Source organism: Canis lupus, chromosome 24 (genome assembly GCF_011100685.1).
Source record: "Canis lupus familiaris isolate Mischka breed German Shepherd chromosome 24, alternate assembly UU_Cfam_GSD_1.0, whole genome shotgun sequence".
Lineage (NCBI taxonomy): Eukaryota > Metazoa > Chordata > Mammalia > Carnivora > Canidae > Canis > Canis lupus.
The window spans coordinates 46,510,645-46,522,496 of record NC_049245.1 but is presented as its reverse complement, the minus strand read 5'-3'; the positions used below and the strand labels follow the sequence as shown (position 1 = coordinate 46,522,496).

General features: G+C 55.9%; 1 protein-coding gene across 1 annotated transcript in view; it reads right to left on the bottom strand.

The window, feature by feature from the left end:
- CDH4 (cadherin 4) overlaps positions 1-11,852 on the bottom strand; it is a 500,399-nt gene that overhangs the window by 377,349 nt on the left and 111,198 nt on the right. The window lies entirely within an intron of this gene.

Here is an 11,852-nt window from a genome sequence, read left to right as displayed (position 1 = left end):
GGCCTCCGTCACCGCCCAGGCAACCGCGGCAGTGTCGTCCAGTGTCGTCCAGGTCGCCGGGCCCGCCCCTGGCCTGACCTCAGTGACCGCATCACACTCAGGTGCCAGCTGCAGGGCGGGTTCTGCTACCTGCCCCGCATTCACAGGGGACCCCCACCCCTGCCCTCAGGCACCCTGAGCTGCTCCCTGCCCCGCCCTGGGTGCTCTGCCCAGGCCCCCTGACCCCGGCTCCCAGACGCCCCTCCCGGGCCTCTACCCGCCTGCAGGGGGTGCCGCGCTGTGCACGCTGGCTGCCCAGACCTCAGGGCTAAGCAGGGACGCCTGCAGGACCACAGCGGGGGGCTGTGCCAGGCTGTGCTGGGTGCGCCAGGGCGCTCGCCTGCATGGCGGGGGGAGCAGTCGCAGCAATGAGCGCCCCAAGGAGGGAGAGCAGCCCAGGTCCACCCTTGGCGTTCCCTGCCCCCAACCTCTGCTGTGTCCGCCCACCTGTGACCCTGTCTCCCATCCCGCACCTCCCGCCGGCAGATCTCAACTCGGGGCGCAGCGGGCAGGGCCCTCTTCCAGACCCTCCCCGTCTCCAGCCTGCTGTGCTGGGCCCCCAGGAGCCAGCCTGGTTCTCCAGCCCTGCGGGGCCTTATCCTATTGTGGGGATCTCTTTGAGCATCCATCTCTCGCAGGGGTGTCTGATTCTGGTGCCCAGGGCCTGGCACAGGGCCACCCCTCTGCAACTCTGCCTCGGATGAGCCGGCCCAGGTGAGACTCCGAGGCTGCAGCCTCCTCTCCCGCAGTGGGCTCCCTGGGCTTCAGGTGGTGGGTCAGGTTCCAGCTTGGCCTCAGGTGGACAGATTGCAGTGGCCCTGCCAACCCTGCACACTCGCAAGATGCCTGGGGTCCTGTGCCAGGACCCAGCAAGGGCAGACATGGGGCTCTCCCTGGGCGGGGGGGAGCACCCATAGCACACAGATGCCTGGGGCCTGAGTCAGGACGTGGCCAGGCCTGCGCCCTGGAGAACAGGGGTCAGGGAAGGGTCTGAGAGGTGGCCTGCCACTGAGGCCCAGGGGGCCGATCAGGCCCCAAGTGCAGAAGGGAGAGCTGTGGACCGAGGGCCTGCCTGGCCCAGGAGCAGCTGTGGGAGGCTGGGGGAGGAGGAGCCCATGGGGGCCACAGGGGGCGGCTGCAGCTGAGAGCCACAGGGTAATCTGGGCACACACGTGCACGTATGTATGAGGCTGACATGTGCATCCTTGTGCCTGTGCACACACACCGTGGTTTGTACGTGCGTTTGTGTGCTCACACATAGAGGTATGCACACGAGCACCTGTGATGTGTGCATATGGAGATGCGTGGTGTATGCACCCATATGTTCATCTGTGCACGCGTGTGTACGTGTGTGCAGGGAGTGATGAAGCTGAGGACGCAGGCAGAGGCCAGGAGGTGGAGGTGTGAGAAGATATGCAGGAAGCCTGAACCCAGTTACGAGAGGCCCATCCCTTAGCGACGGCTGGGATGCAGAGACAGGTAAGGACACATCTCATTAGGAGCAAGGAAAGCACCATAATGGTGCTGAAATCAGAGGGTCTGAGGGTGTTTATCTCAAAATGGGGGGAAAAAAGCAGATGACAAATGTACCTGCCGAGTAACAGAAGGGACACCACACGTTATGGGCAGAGAAGCTACTGCTTCACAAATGCAGAGAGGGAGAGAGATGCTAAGGCCACGGAGTCATTTCCAAACCAGAGAAGGAGAGGCCGGGTCCCTGTCACCTTCACTGTGCGCTCTGCACTCGGGAAGCAAGGCGGCGTGAAGCGCGGCGCGGATGCAGGGCCCGCGGCAGCAGGAGGGGCTCGTGCAGGATGTGAGGGGCCCCGGGCAGCAGCTCCCGCTGGCACCCGCCGCAGCTGCCGTCCGAATTTGGAACTTGCAGCCGGGGAAGCCCTCGCAGCTGAGAGGTCTCGGACCTCGGAGTGGGCGCCCCTACAGCAGGGGGACCGCGCGGCCCGCGGCCCCACCGCAGAGATACGCGCGTCTGTAAATGTGCCCCCGCCGTCGGGGGAGCCCCGAGGCACGGCGGGCGCGGGGAGCCATCTCATCTCCCACGACAGTGCGTGCGGATTTACACCCAAAACGTCCTCTGGTCACCCCGCGGGACTGTTCGGCCTCTCCCGGATGTCATTAGATCATCAGATTGTTTGTTTTGGCCTTCGAGCCTCTGATGTGGGTTGGCAAAAGGCCCGGCCCACGGGCGGGAGGGGGCAGTTGGCAGTCTTCTTGTTGGCTTAATGCTTGAGGGGTGAGGACCGTCTCCAGCCCGGGGCCTCCCTGCCATCTGTCTATCTTGTGAAGGCGAGTGGAGTTAAAATTAGTTAATAATGCATAAGCCCACTTAACCTCATGCCACCCCAATGAGCCCCGTCTCTTCTCCCTGCCACCACCTCTCACCTCCTGCGGACCCAGGCACAGGGAGACGGTCCTCCCCAGTCCCCGCCATAAACACCAGTCACACCCAGTGTCTTCTTTCTGGCTCCTTCTCCAGAGGATGCTTGTGCATCATGAGTGTACAAGCCTCCTGGGTTTGCACCACTGACTTGCGTGTGACCAGCACCCCAAAACCCCTGCTTGATTCCCTTTCATCCTGAAACACCATTCACCCCAGAGTGAACCACTGCCTTGGCTTCTGGCAGTGTAGACGAGTTCCACCTCACTCAGTGTTTCGTATCAGTGGAAGCATCCAGAATGTTCCCTCAGGTATCTGGCTGCGTTCATCAAAAGAACATCTCCACGCTTCATCTACATCCCTTTTGGGTCCCTCTCGGCTCCTATTTTGTCCAGGATTGTGAAGTCTTTCCTGTTATTGCATCAAATAAAGTCTTCCTGGTGATTTCCATGGTAATTTCCCAAAATTGAGTGGAACATATTCAGAGTGAAGAACAGGCTGACGGCCTTTCTCAACCACAACCCATGTAACCACCAGCCAGTCCAGGGGGGAGGATTTCTGGTATGCGAGGAGCCCCCGCGTCCCTTCCAGGCAGCCATTCCCAAAATAGGAGTGTAGCGAGTCCCCTCACAGTGGACTTGGGGTTTGTCCCATTCTCCCATTCTGAGCTCCCGATGATGGGAGGACGAGGACCTGCTCTTGCAGCTGGCGGCGCTCGGGAGCGTCGTGTTGATGCTCATCCAGACTCCAGGCTGGGGCAGCACATTCTTCACTCTCCTGTGTACACTTCACTGTGTGAATACACCCCAATTCATTTACCTATCCCGCTGTGGATGGACATCTGGGTCGTTCCCAACTTTGGACTGCCATGAACCTTCTAGAACCTTCTAGATACACATTGTGCATTAACATTGGGCATCATCTTATGAGCGGAGCAGCTGGGCCACAGGGAATGCATTATGTCCAGCTTTATTTTTTTTATTTTTATTTTTTTATGTCCAGCTTTAAAAGACCTGCTGCAGAATCTTCCGAAATGATTTGGGCCATTTATTTTCTTTTCCATGGCAAAAAGAAATTGTAAATAGGAATAGCATTGAGCTCCTCCTGCCTTCTCGCATCCCATGCAGGGTCGGCTACCCTACAGTCTGGTGCCCTACAGTCTGGTACATCTCTGTCAGGACAGAGATGACCTCTCTCTCTGCTGAGACTTCTCATTCCATGGTGCTTGGTGACGTCATGCCTCCCGGGTGAGGGGCACCTGCCAACAGTCACTGTCCCTCCTCTGGCTCCCATCACTTTCAGCTCCAGCCCCTGTAGCCACCACTAGGCCTTGGGTCCCACAGGTCCCTGTGCTGCAAGAGGAGCTAGGATTCCTGTGGCCTCCTGTACTCCTGTGACCCACGCAGGCCGAGGCTGGTGCTCCTGGATTCAGCATCAGACGCTCCTGGGTGAGAGCCTGACACCTTCTCCCCAACAGCGGGTCCAGACAACCCTTCACCTGTCCACATTCTTTTGGTAAAATGGGGCTCATGGACACCCCCTCAGAGGGTTATGGTTAGAATCTGAGAATATGCAACTCAGGCTTTGCATACAGCATCCTCAGCATGAGCCTCCTGCCTGCTGGGTGCTTGTCATGAAGCTGCGGACAATGACACCCTCACCACGGGGTGGGTGACACCATGGCTGTGTAGTTCAGAGCCTGATCATGCACAGTATGTGCAGAACACACAGTAGGGCATTTATCGGGCACCAGGTGAAGGGAAGACCTCCACAGGATGACGCGTCAGCGGCAATCAGCCAGACACAGGGGAGCGCTCACTCGGCACAGGAGAAACCAGAAATGAGCAGGTAAAGATAAGAACCAGCCCGTGGGCGCCTGGGAGGTGCAGTCGGCTGAGCGTCCACCTCTCGGTGTCAGATCAGGTCGTGATCCTGGGTGGTGAGACGGCTTCGCATGGGGCTCCGCACTCAGCATGGAGTCTGCTAGACAGTCTCTCTCCCTCAGCCCTGCGTGCATGCATGTGCTCCTGCCCCCCTTTCTCTAAAATAAATAAATAAATCTTAAAGAAAAAAGAACCAGCCCATCAAGGCGCTACCCTCAGGGAAAAAGGTGGTATCAGACATCCTGCCACATGGGATGGGGGTGCGAGCTCGAGGCACCCGGTACTGAGCCCTCGTGGTGACCAGCAGCCCCCCAGGCTGCACACGAGGCCCTTCTGCACTGACAGAGTGTGGGCCCGCTGGAGAGGTCGGGATGGCGTCCCCCCCAAAGGCAGGTCCACGGGGCTGTGAAGGTGACCTTATTTGGAAAAGGGGTCTTTGCAGATGTGATTAAGGATGTGGGCCCCTGATTAGGTGGGGCCCTAAACACGGTGACAGGAGAAGTGAAGGGGAGAGGCGCCCACAGGTCCACGTGACGGCTGAGCAGGGACGGGCATCACATGTCCTCGAGCAGAGGTCCCCCAAGGTCGTCGGCAGCCCAGGCACGGCTTCCCTCACCCCTGCGGAAGGAGCCGGCCCTGTGGATACCCCGACGGGGCGTCCAGGCTCCCAGACTGCGAGGAACCATATCCAGTGATGCTAACACCCCCAGCGTGTGGCACTTGCCGATGGCAACATGGGGAGACGGCCCCGTCCACTCGTGACTTCACGTGGCGGTAACACACGTGCTGTTCTGGGCCCACTTTACAGACTGGAAATCAGAGGATCAGGGAACCGAATAGGGTTATCTAACAACTTCACTTAGTAAGAAAAAAAGCAGGAGTTTAAGCTTGAACCACGTCACTCTTATCCGACACCTTCAGATGTGCGTCACCAAAGGGCCCGCCCGAAGCCAATGGCATCTTCATTTTCCCGATCAGCATTTATTATTTAACAGCAAAACCGCAGTAAGAGGAGTCCTCCACGCGCTGTGAGCAGACGCGGCTCTCCCACTTCTGAGGCCTCCTGGGGACCCAGTGCCACCTGCGGCCGTTGTGTCCAGGCAGGAAACCTAACGGGTCCACGGTGTTCCTTCCCCACATGCGCTGGGACAGAAAGGGCCTGGCTGTCTCGGGCACGCAGGAAGGTAACACCCCGCTGCATCCTCAGAACCGAGGTTCTCTGCGTCTGACCCGAGTCTGGACTCCGGGACCAAGTCGGGTCACTGTGGGTACCCTCTGTCCTGCTGCCCTGGAGGATGCAGGTGATGCATCCATTAAATGCAAAGTGAACATTCTGAGACGCGCACTGCTGGAAGCTTCCTCCCCAACCCCGGTGCTAATCTATAGCGCAGTGAGCAATCAATATATACAGGCACTCTGGCCTGAAACGGGCCTGGGGTGTGCTGACAGGTGTTGATAATAATCAACTCAGAGGGGGAAATGTTCTGATGGCCTGACTCCTGGCACCTGAAGGTGCTGGCGCATGCTGGTGATATTTTTAGAGGTAACAGCTGGCACTTTGGTGTGTGTGTGTCCCACATCCCACAGCTGGCTCAAGGTAGAAGAGGCAACCGCAGCAGGTGTGCAGGTAGAGAGGGAGGGAAGGGAGGGGATGGGAGAGGGAGGAAGGATGAGGGAGGGGGAGGGGAAGAGATGGGGGAAGGGGAGAGGGAGGAGAACACATGAGACTAAGAAACAGAGAGAAAGTCTCTGGGCACCCGAACTGCGTGGCCCCCAACACAGGCCTTTTCCGGAGAAGGACATAGGCCGCAGAGTCTGGGTCTCATCTGGAGCACTCCTGGTCAGCTCCGCCGGCGATGTTATTCTATTAAGAACTAAGGCCGGGCCAGTCCTGCTTCATTCTCCCCTATTCAGCCCCTCCTGGGGTCTAAACACCCATCCAACCAACACCTGGGCCAGGCCCGAAGACACGTACCCCATGTCTGTGTACAGACGTCCAATGCTCCCCAAGGGCAGTGAGTCAGGAAAAAATTGTCGAGAGACATTCCCGTCTCAGAAAAACTGCCTTTTATTAAAATGGATAAGCCCACAGTCCCTAAAATCACACTCCGCGAAGTTTGTGTCTAACATCCATTCATGATAAAAACTCTCAACAGGGATCCCTGGGTGGCGCAGCGGTTTAGCGCCTGCCTTTGGCCCAGGGCGCGATCCTGGAGACCCGGGATCGAATCCCACGTCAGGCTCCTGGTGCATGGAGCCTGCTTCTGCCTCTGCCTGTGTCTCTGACTCTCTCTCTCTCTCATTCTGTGTGACTATCATAAATAAATAAAAAATAAAATAAAATTAAAAAAAAAAAAAAAACTCTCAACAAACTGGGCATGGAGAGAACACACCAGAGCACAATATAGGCCACAGCTGCCATCATGCTCGGTGGTGGAAGACAGAGAGCTTCCCCTAAGATCAGGAGCAAGATGCCCACTCTCCCTACTCCTACTCCACACAGTACCTGAAGTTCTGGCCAAAGCAAGGAGGCAAGAAAAAGAACTAAAAGGCGCCCAAATTGGAAAAGAAGGTGTGTAAGACTGTCTCTATTAGCAGATGACACGAAATTACACATAGAGAACCCTGAAGATTTCATGAAAAAACTTAGGATAAATGAATTCAAGTAAAGTTGTAGGTCACAAAATCAATACACAAAAAGTATCTGTTATGATTTTATACACTGTTAAACTATCAGAAAGACAAATTAAGACAACGATCCCATTTAAAACTGCAACAAAGTCAATAAAATGTCTATAATACATTTAACCAAGGAGGTGAAGACCTGCACACTGAAAATCACGATTCATCCGTGAAAGAAACTGAAGATGACACAAACATATGGAAAGACGTTCCACATTCATGGATTGGGAGAATTCATATGATTTTTAAAAAATTTATTCATGAAAAGAATAAAAAAATAAAAATTCATTCATGAGAGAGAGAGAGAGAGAGAGGCAGAGACACAGGCAGAGGGAGAAGCAGGCTCCATGAAGGAAGCCCGACGTGGGACTCGATCCCGGGTCTCCAGGATCTTGCCATGGGCCAAAGGCAGGTGCCAAACTGCTGAGCCACCCGGGGATCTCCAGAGAATTCATACTGTTAAAACATCCATACTACCCAAAGCAATCTATGGATCAGTGTAATAATCCCTATCAAACCCCAAAGGCATTTTTCACAGAAATAGAAAAAAAAACACCCTAAAATTTATATGAAACCCAAAAGTACACCAAATGGCCAAAGCAGTCTTGAGAAAGAAGAACAAAGTTGAAGGGATCAGATGTCCTGATTTCCAACTACATTACAATGCTACAGCTATCAAAGCGGTGTGGTCCCGGCATCATAAAAATAGGCAGACATTAGAGGAGGACAGAATTAGAGACCCCAGAAATACACCCACACTTATATGGCCAGTTATTTATGACAAAGGAGCCAAGAATATTCAATGAGGAAAGAACAGTCTCTTTGGCGTTGAGAAATCTGGACAGCCTCATGCAGAAGAATGAAATTGGTTCTCTATCTTACGCCATCCACAAAAATCATCTCAGAAGAGATTAAAGACTCGAACATAAGACCTGAAAACATGAAAGTCCTAGAAGGAAACACAGATGGTAAGCATCCTGACATCAGCCTTTGCAATGATTTTTTTTTTTTGTCACCAAAAGCAAAAGTAAACAAGCGAGACCACATCAAACTAAAAAGTTTCTGCACAGCAAAGGACACCATCAACAAAATGAAAAGACATCCTACAGGATAAGAGAAAATATGTGCACACCATCGATCTGCTGAGGGGGTGATGTCCAAAATATATAAGGAACTCATACAACTCAAAAGCAAAAAAATCCCCTTGAACAATCCAATTAAAAAACGGGCAGAGGATCTGAATAGACTTTTTTTTTTTAAAGATTTTATTTATTTATTCATGAGAGACACACAGAGAGAGGCAGAGAGACACAAGCAGAGGGAGAAGCAGGCTCCATGCAGGGAGCCCAATGTGGGACTCGATCCCGGGTACCCAGGATCACGCCCTGAGCTGAAGGCAGGCACTCAACCGCTGAGCCACACAGGTGTCTCTGAATAGACATTTTTCTAAGGAAGGAAGATATGCAGATGGCCGACAGGTGCATGCAAAGATGCTCAACATCACTCATCATCAGGGAAACGCAAATCAAAACCACAAGAAGATGTCGGCTCACACCCGTCAGAATGACCATCATCAAGAAGACAGAACAGAACAAATGCTGGTGAGGATTTGCAGAGAAGGGAATCCCGTGCCCCGTGGGTGGGGACGCACACCGGTGCAGCCACCGTGGAAAGGCAGAAGGAGCTTCCTCAAAAAATTAAAAACAGAACTACCACACGATCCAGCAATCCCACTTCTTGGTATATATCCAAAAGCACAAAAACAGGGTCTCCAAGAGACATCTGCACTCCGTGTTCACTGCGGCGTTATTCTCAACAGCCAAGACGCGCAGAGAACCTGGGTGTGCATCACCACATGAATGGGTCAAGGAAATCGTCCAGCCGCACGACAGAATGAGACGCAGCCTTAAAAAGGAAGGACACGTGACACCTGATACCGCACAGGTGGACCTGGAGGGCACCTTGCTGAGTGGAACGAGCCAGGCACTGGAAGACATCGTGCACGAGTCCACTCACACGAGGGACCCCGAGCCGTCGCCTTCCAGGGACAGAGAGTTGAATGGTGGCTATCCGGCTGGGGAAGGGAAGGAGGGATTCATGACATCATCTCATTGCGGGAAAGTGAGGCAATTCTGGAGGTGGACAGTGCACAACGATGGGAGTGTTCTGGATGCCGCAGAACCGTACACATAAAAACGGTTTAGGCCGATAAATTTTATGTCACGTATATATATATTATTTTATTTTATTTTATTTTATTTTATTTTATTTTATTTTATTTTATTTATTTTATTTTATGTCACGTATATTTACCACGTTAAAGAATCAACCTTAGCTTTTCCTTTGCACTTAAACAACAACAACAAAAAGATTTATTTACGAGAGAGCAAGAGCGTGCACGAGCAGGGGCAGAGGGAGAGAGTCCCCAAGGCAGACTCCTCGCTCAGTGTGGAGCCCGACGTGGGGCTCGATCCCACAACCCTGAGATCAGGACCGGAGCCAAAACCAAGAGTCGGGCGCTTAACTGGCTGAGCCCCCCTGGGCGTCCCTCTTTGTACTTTTTTTTTTTAAATTTTTTTTAAATTTATTTATGATAGTCACACAGAGAGAGAGAGAGGCAGAGACACAGGCAGAGGGAGAAGCAGGCTCCATGCACCGGGAGCCCGACGTGGGATTCGATCCCGGATCTCCAGAATCGCGCCCTGGACCAAAGGCAGGCGCCAAACCGCTGCGCCACCCAGGGATCCCTCTTTGTACTTTTCAACGTGGCTACGAGACTACTTAACACTCCCTGCAAAAATAAAAAAAAATTAAAAAACAAAACAAAAAAACCCACTCCCTGCTGCCGGCAGCATTTTCGGCTGGCCAGCCAGCTCTGCAGCTCTAAACGCACGTGTGTGTGTCCCCAGGTCTGGGGTGGGGCTGATGACGTGCCTCCCCCATTTTCCGGGGAGATGCTGATGCCACTGGTCTGGAGACCCCGCCTTGAGAGCCACTGCCGAGGGGGCGCGGCAGAGGGCCCAGCCTGTGTCCGGTTGAGCCTGCGGAGCCGCAGTGAGGGACACGGGAACCGCCACCTGCCCCGGGGCCGCCGGAAGACGCCTGAGCACCAGGGCGCATGGGCGGTGCGGGTCCACAGGAGACGAGCTGCCTCCAGCAAGAGGACGGTCCCCGGCTGTCTGAAGGGCGTCGCCACCCCTCCCCGCCAGGGCGATGCCCGACTGTGGCTCTAATGGGAATCCCAGTTCTGGGAACGGGCCCTACCTTCTGCCCCTTACTCTTGCGCTTGCAAGGGCACCGTCAGTGCCATCAAATTGCTCAAGGATGGTGCAAGGCTCCTTCGCCGAGAGTGCGCTGAGCAGCGGCAGGTCGGGCCTCCGCGGTGGCCACAGCTTCCCGCCCCTCCTGGGACGGCGCAGCCGAAGCAGCCGGCAGCGTGAGCTGACCGAGGCCGGGGGGGTGGGGGAGCACTCGGGGGTGCTCCCCACCTGCTGGCGTCAGGCCCGCGCACTCCGGCAGCATGGTGCCTTCACGCCTGGGGACACGTCTGCACCCACAGGCCGATGGGAAGTGTGACAGGCTGACCTGGGTCTGCTCACATTTCCTAGGTTGGACTTCTCACCCCCAGGACCTCGGAATGGGACTGGATTTGGAGACAGGGTCTTTAAAGAGGTGATCAAGCTAAAATGAGGCCACCCGTGTGGGCCCCCATCCAGTCTGACAGGTGTCTTTATAAGAAGAGACCAGGACAGACATATGCGGGGACGACCATGTGGACACAGGGAGGAGGGGACCATGTGCGAGCCAAGGAGCGAGGCCTGCAGGAGAACCAACCTGCCCACGCCGTGCTCTCGGACCTCCAGCGTCCAGGCCGTGAGAGACGCATGCATGGGTGTCGCTGATGCTGCCCCCTCCATGCTCCATGTCACCCCGGCCGGAGCCGCACAGCACAGGACGGGCACCGGGATGACCCGCCGAGAGCTGCTTGGGAGCGAGCACTGCCTGGGGTGCCAACGGGGAGACACCCCGTCACCTTTCACCAACGAGTGACCTAGGGGAGAACCTGTGGGGGGCAGTCCCTGGGGCGGGGAGGCACACGGTCTGAGCACCTACTGTGTGCCAGGCCGTGATCCCACATGACTCACATCCTCTCGGTGGTGACAGCCATGGTCCGGGCCCTGCTACTGCGCAGGCGTGCATCCCTCCAAGCGCTGCTGTGGTGCTGGTATCTGCGAGGACGCGGGCCCCACAGCCCCAGGCTGCCGGCCAGGAGAGTGAGGAGAGGCCGCCTCCCGCCAGCACGGGGCTGCCTCGGCGCACGAAGAGCAGGTGCCTGGTTCCCGCTCCCGCTCCCACCCGGGACGACGGCCTGTGCTGGCAGCTGGGCTGGGGGGCAGCTGGGCCAGGGGGCACGGGGCAAGTCCAACAACTCCACAGGTGCTCACAGTCTGGCAGAAGGAAGGCAGGGAGGAAGGGATGCAGGTGGGGGGGGGTGCTGCAGGGCAGGGGGACGGGGCAGGGGGCTCAGGTGCAGAGGACAGATGGGGAAGGCGCTTGGGAATGGTGCTTTCAGACCACGGCCAACACCGGAGCGCATGCTGCACAGAAGTCCCGGAGAGACCAGCAGCCAGGAGCACAGGAATGAGAAGGGGTGGGTTCCACGCAGCTGCGGGGCCGCGGGGGCCGCGGGGCTGGGGGGTGGGGGAGAAACGTCACAGAGCCCACGCCTGGCCTGCCCAGCACCCACTCCGGGTCCTCAGGGTCAGGCCCCAGTCTCCTTCTGCCCCTGAGGTTTGACGGGGCTGCGTCGCCCCTCCAGCTCAAAGGGGACCACAGCACCCCGCCTTCCCTCT